Here is a 12,917-nt window from a genome sequence, read left to right on the forward strand (position 1 = left end):
CTTATCAAAGGTTCAAATTTCAAGCTCACTTAACCATATATGCATCATACCTTGACCCTAGCCCCATTACAACCAAAGAAAAGACCTCATGATACTTGTATACATGCATGAAATATATGTTGATTGTTAGAAGAAAAACAAATCTTAGAAAGCATGATTAGGAGAGAATTGAGTGAATCAACCCTAAACACTTGAGCGAATAGAGTGCAAACACATCCGGTGAGGGTTTGATGCTCAATTACATGTTTCCACCTATGATCATCTCTTCTCATGCAAGTTTGTAAAAAAATATTTAATAACTCAATTCAATTGTGAATTAGACTTGCTAATCCTTAGCCCTTGTGCATATACGCTTCTTGGGAATTGATTTATTTTGACCAAGCAATTGCATTCATTTAGATAGTTGCATATAAGTAGATTGCATTTAGTAGTTTCCATTGAATAAATGCCATGCCCTTTGCTTTCTCTTGGTTTAAGCATGAGGACATGCTTAGTTTAAGTTGGGGAGGTTGATAAACCCCGTTTTGACGGTTTATCTTGTATTAATTTTAAGAGATTTTATCACCTTCTACCCACATTTATTCAATGAAATAGCATGGTTTTGTGATTGTCTCCTTATTTGTGCTTAGATGTGAAAACATGCTTTTCAACCCTTAATTTGATGGTTTTAATCTCCCTTTGATTCCACTAGATGCCTTGATATGTTTGTTAGTGATTTCAGATTGAAAATGCTAGGAATGGATCAAAGGAGTGAAGGGAAAAGCATGCAAAGTGGAGAAATCATGAAAAGTCAAAGAAGTTGAACTCGCCCATGGACGCGCACGCGCACCTGGCGCTTGCGCGCACCTGCGAAGCACCCCATGGACGCGTACGCGTGCTGTGCGCGTACGCGTTGGTGCTGGTTTATGATTTTTTAATGAAAACATGGCCAACGAATTCTGAAGGGTTGTGGGGCCCAATCTCAACCAACTTTGGCGCCTAAACTGCTATTTAAGGCCAAGGATTGAAGAGCAAAGGGGAGATTAGTTCATTTTCCACACATTAGTTTAGTTTAGTAGTTAGAATTAGTTTCTAGAGAGAGAAGCTCTCACTTCTCTCTAGAATTAGGATTAGGATTAGGATTAGTTCTTAGATCTAGGTTTTAATCTTTGCTTTCTTCTACTTCTACATTTCACTTCCTTGTTGTTAGATTCATCTTCTTCTATTCTTTTGTTGTAATTTCCTTTATGTTGTTCTTATACTTTGTTGTAGATCTACTTTTGTTCCTTCCATTTTCTTTCAATTCAATAAGAGGTAATTCATAATAATTGTTCTTCTTTACTTTTCTATTGTTGATCTCTTATTTTTGTAGTTAGATCTCTCTTTAATTCTTGCAATTTATGTTGTTTACTTTTATTGCCTTTTATGTGTTTGTTGAAATGCCTCTTCTAGATATAGTATAGATTTTGTTCCTCTTGGCCTAGGTAGAGTAATTAGTGACACTTGAGTTATCTAATTCCTTTGTTGATTGGTAATTGGAGAGATTGCTAATTGGTTTGGAGTGCACTAAAGCTAGTCTTTCCTTGGGAGTTGGCTAGGACTTGTGGCTCAAGTCAATTCATCCACTTGGCTTTCCTTTATTTAGTAAGGGTTAACTAAGTGGTAGCAATGAACAATTCTCATCACAATTGAGGAGGATAACTAGGATAGGACTTCTAATTTTCATACCTTGCCAAAAGCCTTTTATAGTTGTTAGTTTACTTTCCTGCCATTTATCTTTCATGCCTCTTACCAAAACCCCAAAAATAACTCAACCAATAACAAAACACTTCATTACAATTCCTAGGGAGAACGACCCGAGGTTTGAATAGTTTGGTTTATAAATTTAGGGGTTTGTTTTAGTGACAAACAACTTTTTGTATGAAAGGATTATTGCTTGGTTTAGAAACTATACTTCGACGAGATTTTATTTGAGAAATTCTAAACTGTCAAAAATCCAATCATCAGTTTGCAATTCCCCGGCAACCGTGCCAGTTTGACGATCGGATTTTCTATCGGTAAAGAATTCACAAATAAGTTCGTGTTGTAAGTATAGTTTCTAAACCAACGGAGAATTCTTTCATACAAAAGTTTTATTTGTCACTTAAGCAAACCCAATAAATATAAATAACCAAAGTATTCAAATCTCGAGCCGTCTTCTCAAGGAATTGCAGGTAAGTATGATTTATTATTGGTTATGGAAAAAGATATATTTTATTTTGGGTTTTTGAAATAAGGAACAAGTAATTTAAATGACAAGAAAAATAAATTAATAATTAGGAAAACTCTTGGCAAGGTATGAAAATTAGAAGTCCTATCCTAGTTATCCTTATCAATTGTGATGAGAATTGCTCGTTGCTCCCACTTAGTCAACCTCTAACTATGAAGGTAAGTCAAGTGGATAAATCAATATGAATCCTCAAGTCCTAGTCAATTCCCAAAGAAAGACTAGAGTTAGTGGAATTTAAGTCAATTAGCAACTTCCAATTATCAATCAACAGAGTTTGATAACTCAAGAGTCTCTAATTACTCAACCAAAGCCAAGAATATAGAAAGCTAAATAAAAATCATGGTTAGTTCTACTATGGGGAAAGAATAATGTGGTCCTCTAAGGACTTGAGAGGTTTTATAAAATAAAAAAGTTATAGGGGTTGATTTATAAATATTAATTTAGTTCAAAAGCTGTGTTTAGGAAATTGTTTAGAGATAAATTTGCTGATGATTTAGATGACTACTGTAAACACTAGAAACGAGCAAAACGACACCGTGTGAAGAGGCATATACCATCGAACAAGAAAAAACAGCCGCTGCAGGGAGAAATGGCTTCGACGGAACTACAAGAAAGGAGTATCTTCGGCCACTTGATCTGACGGACTAGGGTCGAATCTCAGCACACTCATATCAACATCTCTTTGTTCCGCCTTCCATCCACCAGATCCAATGATTCAGATCCACGAGGTTAGTGCAGTTTTTTGCTGTATGAATTTTTGAGGTAGGAATTGGGGAACCCTATAACGACAACCCCTAATTTTTAATGAGTACCATATATTTCACCTTGCTCATGGGGTTATTTTTAACGGTTTTAATGGGTTGTAAAGTGAATTTTGTGTTAAAATGTGATACTGTGTTGAGGTGTTGTAGATTTATTTGGTTCAGGGGAGGATTACCCTTTCATAGCAGTGCAAGCTGAGATATTTTGAGAATACTTTTTAATATTGATAAGTGCTAACTAAGAACTTTGTTACACTCTTCTGCTTCTTTTAAGGAGAATTAAAGGGGAAAAATAGAGAAGGATCTATGCAAAATATTGGCTTGGGGAAAAAAAATATTTGTTTATTTATTTATACAGCCCTACATCACCAAGCTATAGTCTTACTTCCCCTTATTACAGTCGATTATCTGCAGAGTATAGTCCTACATCACCATACTATATGTGACTCATTCTTTGGATTCTTTTGATTGTTGAACTTTGCTAATGGATGCAAAAATGGAACTTGCCGATACTAAAATGAGGATGAGCCTTAACCTTGGTTCTCAATAGTAGGTTTTTGGGTAGTTGAAAATGGTCTAGTGACTTTGGTTCTCAACTGCACACTTGTTTTGTTATAGTTCTTCACTCCAAGTAACTATGTGCCATATTATTTTGTAGCCCCTCATCACCAACTTATTCTCTATCCAGCCCAACCTTTAGTCCAAGCAGGTAAGTTAAAAACAACAGTACAAATGTTCTCTTTATCTTTCTTTCTTTATTTTTTTTCTTGCTTTCTTATGCGTTGCTAAAATTGCAAGAGGTTGTATTTCTTCCATTGTTTGAATAATTCACATTTTTTCATTTTACAAATCTAGATTTCAACCTAACTTCTCCACAGTTCAGGTGTGCATCTACATATATCATTATTTTAGTTGCCAAATATCTGGGCATGTCTATCAATTTTGCCATTCTGTTTCATCATTCGTAGTGCTTCAATGGAATACTCGCCAAGTCGACCTGGTTACTCACCGTCATCAACCAGCCAATACACTCCATAGACAAGTGCCAAGGATGAGAATGATAATACAACTTTAAGGTAAACTCACACCTGAAGAAAATTAATATCTGTCATGATTTCTGTCTTTATTGGATGGAGTATTTGACAGTAAACATAATTATGAAAATCTTCACTAGGTATATAAGATGATTCAATATTCACTTGATTCTATTTTGCTCGCATTGATTTAATAAATGTGCATTTCAAAATAAAAAATCTTTAATTAGTCTCTCATTTTTTTCAAAGAAAAAGAATAGTACAAGAGGTGTTATTATTTTTAATGTAAAACTATTTTATACTAAAATAATAATTAAAGATATTTTTAAACAAATTATATGAATAAAAAAATTACTATAATATCAAGTTTATAGCTTTTTAACATAAAACATTGGTACTCTCATTAGTGATCCTATTTTTCTAAAATATTTTCCAAACACAATAATGGCCAGATGTTTGGAAAATTGGAGGAAATTTATTGTTGCTAGTATAAGAAATCGAGGGAAAAAGAAAGAAGGTTTTGATGTTGACATTCTTGCACTTTAACTTCCCTTGGGATTCATGGTTACACAACAATAATGAGTGATAGCATTTGGTCCTAGCATTATTAGTTGATAAGTGATATTTGTTTTGTAGATAGTCTTATGTAAGATAACCACTTGTGATTTGTGATGATGGCTCCTACGTCTTCTCCATTCCTTCTATAAAAAAAAATAGAATTGATAAGGCATAAAATTGGTTAGATCAATTTATGATGTCTTGTATTTGTTTTCTTATCCTTGGGTTTTTTCGTTTCCGATTTAATAATATCGAACAACCAAGAAGATAGTTCTTAGTGGTTTGGGATTTGGCAAGTAACAATGGAGGGGACCGAGGAGGTTTCATCTAATTTTCAGGAGAATGTCACTTCAGGGGTAAGCATATCATCGTAATCTTGTTGGAAAATGAAGTAAGAGTATTTTTTAGGACAACCTCTTGGCATCAACTATGTATTGCTATGGTAATGGATTGTTTCAGGTGGAAGAGGACCCGATAGAAAATGAGACCTTTGTTGCAGAAACAAAATCCGTTCCGATTGGTGCTAGTCAATCAGACGATCAAAGAGATGTCATCGTTCTCGACGGAATAGGTTCGTTTGGTGCAATTGATTTTGATGCGTTGTGAGCTAAGGAGATTATGATGATAGAGTTTGTCGATTTGAAAACTGCTTAAGACTTCTATAACGAGTACGGTCGAATTAAGGGGTTTTCCATACGGCGGTTGAAGGTAGGGCGCTGCAAGAAGGCAGGATCTGAGGGCGACATTATATGGCAAATTTTTGTATGCTCGCGACAAGGTGAACGAGATGCAAAGCATGTTCACAGAAATGATAGGAAGATGGATCCTAGACAAGTAACGCGATGCGGGTGTAATGCGCGGATAAAAGTTCATGTTCACTCGAGGAACGGGAGATGGTATGTTGACTTCTTCTCCGATGAACATAACCATGACATGTTAGAGGCAAGGTTTAGGGGAATGATGCGGTCTCACCGGGCAATAAAAATGGGGGATTTACACCAGATTAATACTATGAGAAGCTCTGGCCTTCGAGTTTCGACAATATTTCGGGCTTTTGCAAACCAAAGTGGTGGATTCGAGATGGTTGGGTTTCAGGTGAAAGACATCTATAATGCAATTGAGAAGCTATGTGTGGTTCCTTTGGGCATTTTTGGAGGCCATGAAAGGAAAGGCTCCTAAGTCCGTTATTACCGACGGTGATCAAGCCATGAAGAGTGCAATCAAAGCTGTATTTCCAGAAGCACATCATAGATTGTGCAGCTGGCACTTGCTACGCAATGCGACCACTCGAGTAGGTATTCCACGGTTTATGACCAAGTTTCGTCTTTGTTTAATAGGGGATTTGGAGGTCGATGACTGATGAGCGGATAATTTGTACGCTTTTTGGCATTGTTTTTAGTATGTTTTTAGTAAGATCTAGTTAGTTTTTAGTATATTTTCATTAGTTTTTAGTTAAAATTCACTTTTCTGGACTTTACTATGAGTTTGTGTGTTTTTCTGTGATTTCAGGTATTTTCTGGCTGAAATTGAGGGACCTGAGCAAAAATCTGATTCAGAGACTAAAAAGGACTGCAGATGCTGTTGGATTCTGACCTCCCTGCACTCAAAGTGGATTTTCTGGAGCTACAGAAGCCCAATTGGCGCGCTCTCAACGGCGTTGGAAAGTAGACATCCTGGGCTTTCCAGCAATATATGCTAGTCCATACTTTGCCCAAGATTTGATGGCCCAAACCGGCATTCAAAGTCACCTTCAAGATTTCCAGCGTTAAACGCCGGAACTGGCACCCAAATGGGAGTTAAACGCCCAAACTGGCACTAAAGCTGGCGTTTAACTCCAAGAAGAGTCTCTACACGAAAATGCTTCATTGCTCAGCCCAAGCACACACCAAGTGGGCCCGGAAGTGGATTTTTATGTCATTTACTCATTTCTGTAAACCTTAGGCTACTAGTTCTCTATAAGTAGGACCTTTTTCTATTGTATTTGCAGACTTTGGTAGCTATCTTCATTTTATGCTATCTTAGATCATTGGGAGGCTGGCCATTCGGCCATGCCTAGACCTTGTTCTTATGTATTTTCAACGGTGGAGTTTCTACACACCATAGATTAAGGTGTGGAGCTCTGCTGTACCTCGAGTATTAATGCAATTACTATTGTTCTTCCATTCAATTCCGCTTGTTCTTGTTCTAAGATATCACTTGTTCTTCAACTTGATGAATGTGATGATCCGTGACACTCATCATCATTCTCACCTATGAACGTGTGACTGACAACCACCTCCGTTCTACCTTCGATTGGGTGAATATCTCTTGGATTCCTGATTGCACGATGCATGGTTGATCGCCTGACAACCGAGTGATCGCCTGACAACCGAGCCAACCATTCCGTGAGATCAGAGTCTTCGTGGTATAGGCTAGAATTGATGGCGGCATTCAAGAGAATCCGGAAGGTCTAACCTTGTCTGTGGTATTCTGAGTAGGATTCAATGATTGAATGACTGTGACGTGCTTCAAACTCCTAGCAGGCGGGGCATTAGTGACAGACGCAAAAGAATCGCTGGATTCTATTCCGGCCTGACCGAGAACCGACAGCTGATTAGCCATATGCTGTGACAGAGCATAGGAACATTTTCACTGAGAGGATGGGAGGTAGCTACTGACAACGGTGAAACCCTACATAAGCTTGCCATGGAAAGGAGTAAGAAGGATTGGATGAAGACAGTAGGAAAGCAGAGAGACGGAAGGGAAGGCATCTTCATGCGCTTATCTGAAGTTCCTACCAATGAATTACATAAGTACCTCTATCTTTATCTTTATGTTTATTTCGTTCATCACCATATCCATTTGAGTTTGCCTGACTAAGATTTACAAGATGACCATAGCTTGCTTCATACCAACAATCTCTGTGGGATCGACCCTTACTCGCGTAAGGTTTATTACTTGGACGACCCAGTACACTTGCTGGTTAGTTGTGCGAAGTTGTGTTTATGCCATGGTATTGAACACCAAGCTTCTGGATTCATTACCGGGGATTATTTGAGTTGTGAAAAGTATTGATCACAATTTCGCGCTACCAAGTTTTTGGCGCCGTTGCCGGGGATTGTTCAGTTTGGACAACTGACGGTTCATCTTGTTGCTTAGATTAGGTATTTATTTTTTTCGAAATTCTTGAAGAGGAATTCTAGAGTTTCATGATGATTTGTTGAAGTCTGGCTGGCTGAGAAGCGATGTCTAATTTCATTGGACCGAGGTTTCAACTTATCATCACAAGAGCTTGTTGATTTTTATCAATCTTGCTTTTGGAGCAGTGATCTGCTAAGGCTTGGCTGGCCATTGGCCATGTCTAGTATTTTGGACCGAAGCTTTCTTTGAAAGCTTGGCTAGCTGTGAAGCCATGTCTAATTCCTGGACCGGAGTCTTAGACTAGCATTGCACTGATTCCTGGAATTCTCATTAAGAATTTTGATACCTTTTTCCACTTAATTTTCGAAAAACACAAAAAAAAAATTACAAAATCATAAAATCCAAAAATAATTTTTTTGAGTCTAGTGTTTCATTTTAAGTTTGGTGTCAATTGTATGCATTCATTCATGTGTCTTAAGGATCTTCAAGTTGTTCTTGATGATTTCTTACTCTGATCTTTGAATTCTTTTGACTTGAGTGTTTATGTGTCTCATATAGTGTCAGTAATATACAAACTGCTAAGTTTGGTGTCTTGCATGCATTGTTATTTGATTTTAGTTGCATTTTGATTATTTAAAAATCCAAAAATATTTTTAATTTGTGTCTTCTCAAGTCAATAATACAGAGAATTGAAGATTCAGAACATACTGCAGAGGAATTATACAGAAAAAGCTGGGCGTTCAAAACGCCCAGTGAAGAAGGACAGACTGGCGTTTAAACGCCAACCAGGGTACCTGGTTGGGCGTTTAACGCCCAAAAAGGTAGTGTTTTGGGCGTTAAACGCCAGAATGTGCACCATTCTGGGCGTTTAACGCCAGGATGGCACAAGGGGGAAGATTCTGTTTTTCAATGCAATTTTTTTTCAAGTTTTCAAAATCTTTTCAAAATCAAATCTTTTTCAAATCAATTTTTCAATCAAATCTTTTTCAAAATCAAATTCTTTCCATTTTCAAAGATACTTACTATCAATTAATGATTTGATTCAACATTTCAAGTATGTTGCCTTTTCTGTTGAGAAAGGTTTAATGTTTGAATCATATCTTTTCTTGTTAGTCAAGTTTTTAATTTTCAAAATCAAATCTTTTTAAAAAATATTTTTCAAATCATATCTTCTCAATCACATTTTTTAAAACTAATCATATCTTCTTAACCACATCTTTTTCAAAATAGTTTTCAATCAAATCTTTTTAATTTCTAATTTCAAAATCTTTTTCAAAAATCACTTGATCTCTTTCTCACTCTTGGTTTTCGAAAATTTATTAGTATTTTTCAAAATATTTTCAAAATTTCTTACTTAATTTTCGAAAACCACTTCCCTCCTTCTCACATCCTTCTATTTATGGACTAACACTATCCCTTAATGCAAAATTCGAACTCCATCTTCTTTAATAAGTTCGAATTTTCTACTTCTGTCTTCTACTCTTCTTTTCCTCTGACACTCCAAGGAATCTCTATACTGTGACATAGAGGATTCCACATTTTCTTGTTCCCTTCTCTTTCTTATGAGCAGGAGCAAAGACAAAAGCATTCTTGTTGAGGCTGATCCTGAACCCGAAAGGACATTGAAGCGAAAGCTAAGAGAAGCCAAGGCACAACTCTCTGTAGAGGACCTAACCGAATTCTTCAAAGAAGAAGAACACATGGCAGCCGAAAACAACAACAATGCCAACAATGCAAGGAAGGTGCTGGGTGACTTTACTGCACCTACTCCCAACTTTTATGGGAGAAGCATCTCTATTCCTGCCATTGGAGCAAACAACTTTGAGCTTAAGCCTCAATTAGTTTCTCTAATGCAACAGAATTGCAAGTTCCATGGACTTCCATTGGAAGATCCTCATCAGTTTTTAGCTGAGTTCTTGCAAATCTGTGACACTGTCAAGACTAATGGGGTTGACCCTGAGGTCTACAGACTTATGCTATTCCCTTTTGCTGTAAGAGACAGAGCTAGAGCATGGTTGGACTCTCAACCTAAAGAAAGCCTGGACTCTTGGGAAAAGCTAGTCAATGCCTTCTTGGCAAAGTTCTTTCCACCTCAAAAATTGAGTAAGCTTAGAGTGGAAGTCCAAACCTTCAGACAGAAGGAAGGAGAATCCCTCTATGAAGCTTGGGAAAGATACAAACAATTAATCAGAAAGTGTCCTTCTGATATGCTTTCTGAATGGAGTATCATAGGTATTTTCTATGATGGTCTCTCTGAACTGTCCAAGATGTCTTTGGATAGCTCTTCTGGAGGATCTCTTCATCTGAAGAAGACGCCTACTGAAGCTCAAGAACTGATTGAAATGGTTGAAAATAACCAATTCATGTACACTTCTGAAAGAAATCCTGTGAACAATGGGACTAGTCAGAAGAAAGGAATTCTTGAGATTGACACTCTGAATGCCATATTGGCTCAGAACAAAATATTGACTCAACAAGTCAACATGATTTCTCAAAGTCTGTCTGGAATGCAAAATGCACCAAGCAGTACTAAGGAAGCTTCATCTGAGGAAGAAGCTTATGATCCTGAGAACCCTTCAATGGAAGAGGTAAATTACATGGGAGAACCCTATGGAAACACCTATAATCCTTCATGGAGAAATCATCCAAATTTCTCATGGAAGGATCAACAGAGACCTCAACAAGGTTTCAATAATAATAATGATGGAAGAAACAGGTTTAGCAATAACAAGCCTTTTCCATCATCTTCTCAGCAACAGACAGAGAGTTCTAAGCAGAATAACTCTGATTTAGCAACCATGGTCTCTGATCTAATCAAAACCACTCAAAGTTTCATGACTGAAACTAGGTCCTCCATTAGAAATTTGGAAGGACAAGTGGGTCAGCTGAGCAAGAAAATTACTGAACTCCCTCCTAGTACTCTTCCAAGCAATACAGAAGAAAATCCAAAAGGAGAGTGCAAGGCCATCAACATGGCCGAATTTTGGGAAGAAGAAGAGGCAGTGAACGCCACTAAGGAAGGCCTCACTAGACGTCCACTGGCCTCCAATGAGTTCCCCAATGAGGAACCATGGGAATCTGAGGCTCAAACTGAGACCATAGAGATTCCATTGGACTTACTTCTGCCATTCATGAGCTCTGATGAGTATTCTTCCTCTGAAGAGGATGAGTATGTCACTGAAGAGCAAGTTGCTAAATACCTTGGAGCAATCATGAAGCTGAATGACAAGTTATTTGGAAATGAGACTTGGGAGGATGAATCCCCTTTGCTCATCAAAGAACTGGATGACTTGTCTAGGCAGAAACTGCCTCAAAAGAGACAGGATCCTGGGAAGTTTTCAATACCTTGTACCATAGGCACCATGACCTTCAAGAAGGCCTTGTGTGACTTAGGGTCAAGTGTAAACCTCATGCCTCTCTCTGTAATGGAGAAGTTAGAGATCTTTGAGGTGCAAGCTGCAAAAATCTCACTAGAGATGGCAGACAATTCAAGAAAACAAGCCCATGGACTTGTAGAGGATGTTCTGGTAAAGATTGGAGACCATTACATCCCTACTGATTTCATAGTCCTAGAGACTGGGAAGTGCATGGATGAATCCATCATCCTTGGCAGACCCTTCCTAGCCACAGCAAAGGCTGTGATTGATGTTGATAGAGGAGATTTGATCATTCAAGTGAATGAAGAATCCTTGATGTTTAAGGCTCAAGGATACCCCTCTGTCATCATGGAGAGGAAGCATGCAGAGCTTCTCTCAAAGCAGAGCCAAACAAAGCTCCCACAGTCAAACTCTAAGTTTGGTGTTGGGAGGCCACAACCAAACTCTAAGTTTGGTGTTGAACCCCCACATTCAAACTCTAAGTTTGGTGTTGGGAGGTTCCAACATGGCTCTGAGTATCTGTGAGGCTCCATGAGAGTCCTCTGTCAAGCTACTGACATTAAAGAAGCGCTTGTTGGGAGGCAACCCAATGTTATATTTTATCTATTTTATTTTGTTATTTTCTCTTTTTTGTATGTTGATGATCATGAGAAGTCACAAAATCAATGAAAAAAGCAAAAACAGAATGAAAAACAGGAAGAAAAACAGCACACCCTGGAGGACGCACCTACTGGCATTTAAACGCCAGTGAGGTTAGCTGTTGGGCGTTTAACGCCCAGTCTGGCACCAGACTGGTGTTAAACGCCAGAAAGGGGCAAGAAGCTGGCGTTAAACGCCAGAAATGGGCATCAGCGCGGCGTTTAACGCCAGAAATGGCTAAAAACGTGATTTTGTTTGCCATTTGGTGCAGGGATGACTTTTCCTTGACACCTCAGGATCTGTGGACCCCACAGGATCCCCACCTACCCTACCACTCTCTCTCTCTTCTTCACCCATTCACCAATCACCTCAACACCTCTTCCCCAAAAATCCTTCACCTATCAAATCCCATCTTTCTCTTCACCACTCACATCCCCCTCTCCTATATAAACCCTCCTTCACTCCTTCATTTTCACACATCCTAAACACCATTTCTCTCCCCTTTGGCCAAACACAAAGCCATTCCCTTCTTCCTCATTTCTTCTTCTTCTACTCTCTTCTTTCTTCTTTTGCTCGAGGACGAGCAAACATTTTAAGTTTGGTGTGGTGAAAGCATTGCTTTTTGTTTTTCCATAACCATTTATGGCATCCAAGGCCGGAGAAACCTCTAGAAAGAGGAAAGGGAAGGCAAAAGCTTCCACCTCCGAGTCATGGGAGATGGAAAGATTCATCTCAAGGGTGCATCAAGACCACTTCTATGAAGTTGTGGCCTTGAAAAAGGTGATCCCCGAGGTCACTTTTTCACTCAAAAAGGGTGAATATCCGGAGATCCAACATGAGATCCGAAGAAGAGGTTGGGAAGTTCTTACCAACCCCATTCAACAAGTCGGAATCTTGATGGTTCAAGAGTTCTATGCCAATGCATGGATCACCAAGAACCATGATCAAAGTGTGAACCCGGACCCAAAGAATTATCTTACTATGGTTCGGGGGAAATACTTGGATTTTAGTCCGGAAAATGTGAGGGTGGCGTTCAACTCGCCTATGATGCAAGGAGATGAACATCCTTACACTAGAAGGGTCAACTTTGATCAAAGGTTGGACCAAGTCCTCACAATTATATGTGAAGAGGGCGCCCAATGGAAGAGAGATTCAAGAGGGAAGCCGGTTCAATTAAGAA

General features: G+C 38.4%; 1 non-coding gene across 1 annotated transcript; it reads right to left on the reverse strand.

Moving 5' to 3' along the window:
* Positions 1 to 9,826: 9,826 nt before the first annotated feature.
* LOC112713949 (small nucleolar RNA R71) lies at positions 9,827 to 9,934 on the reverse strand. The gene has a single exon (XR_003158909.1). It is a non-coding gene; the product is annotated as a small nucleolar RNA R71 (small nucleolar RNA).
* Positions 9,935 to 12,917: the final 2,983 nt, after the last annotated feature.

The sequence above is a fragment of the Arachis hypogaea genome, chromosome 9 (genome assembly GCF_003086295.3).
Source record: "Arachis hypogaea cultivar Tifrunner chromosome 9, arahy.Tifrunner.gnm2.J5K5, whole genome shotgun sequence".
NCBI classification, from domain to species: Eukaryota; Viridiplantae; Streptophyta; class Magnoliopsida; order Fabales; family Fabaceae; genus Arachis; species Arachis hypogaea.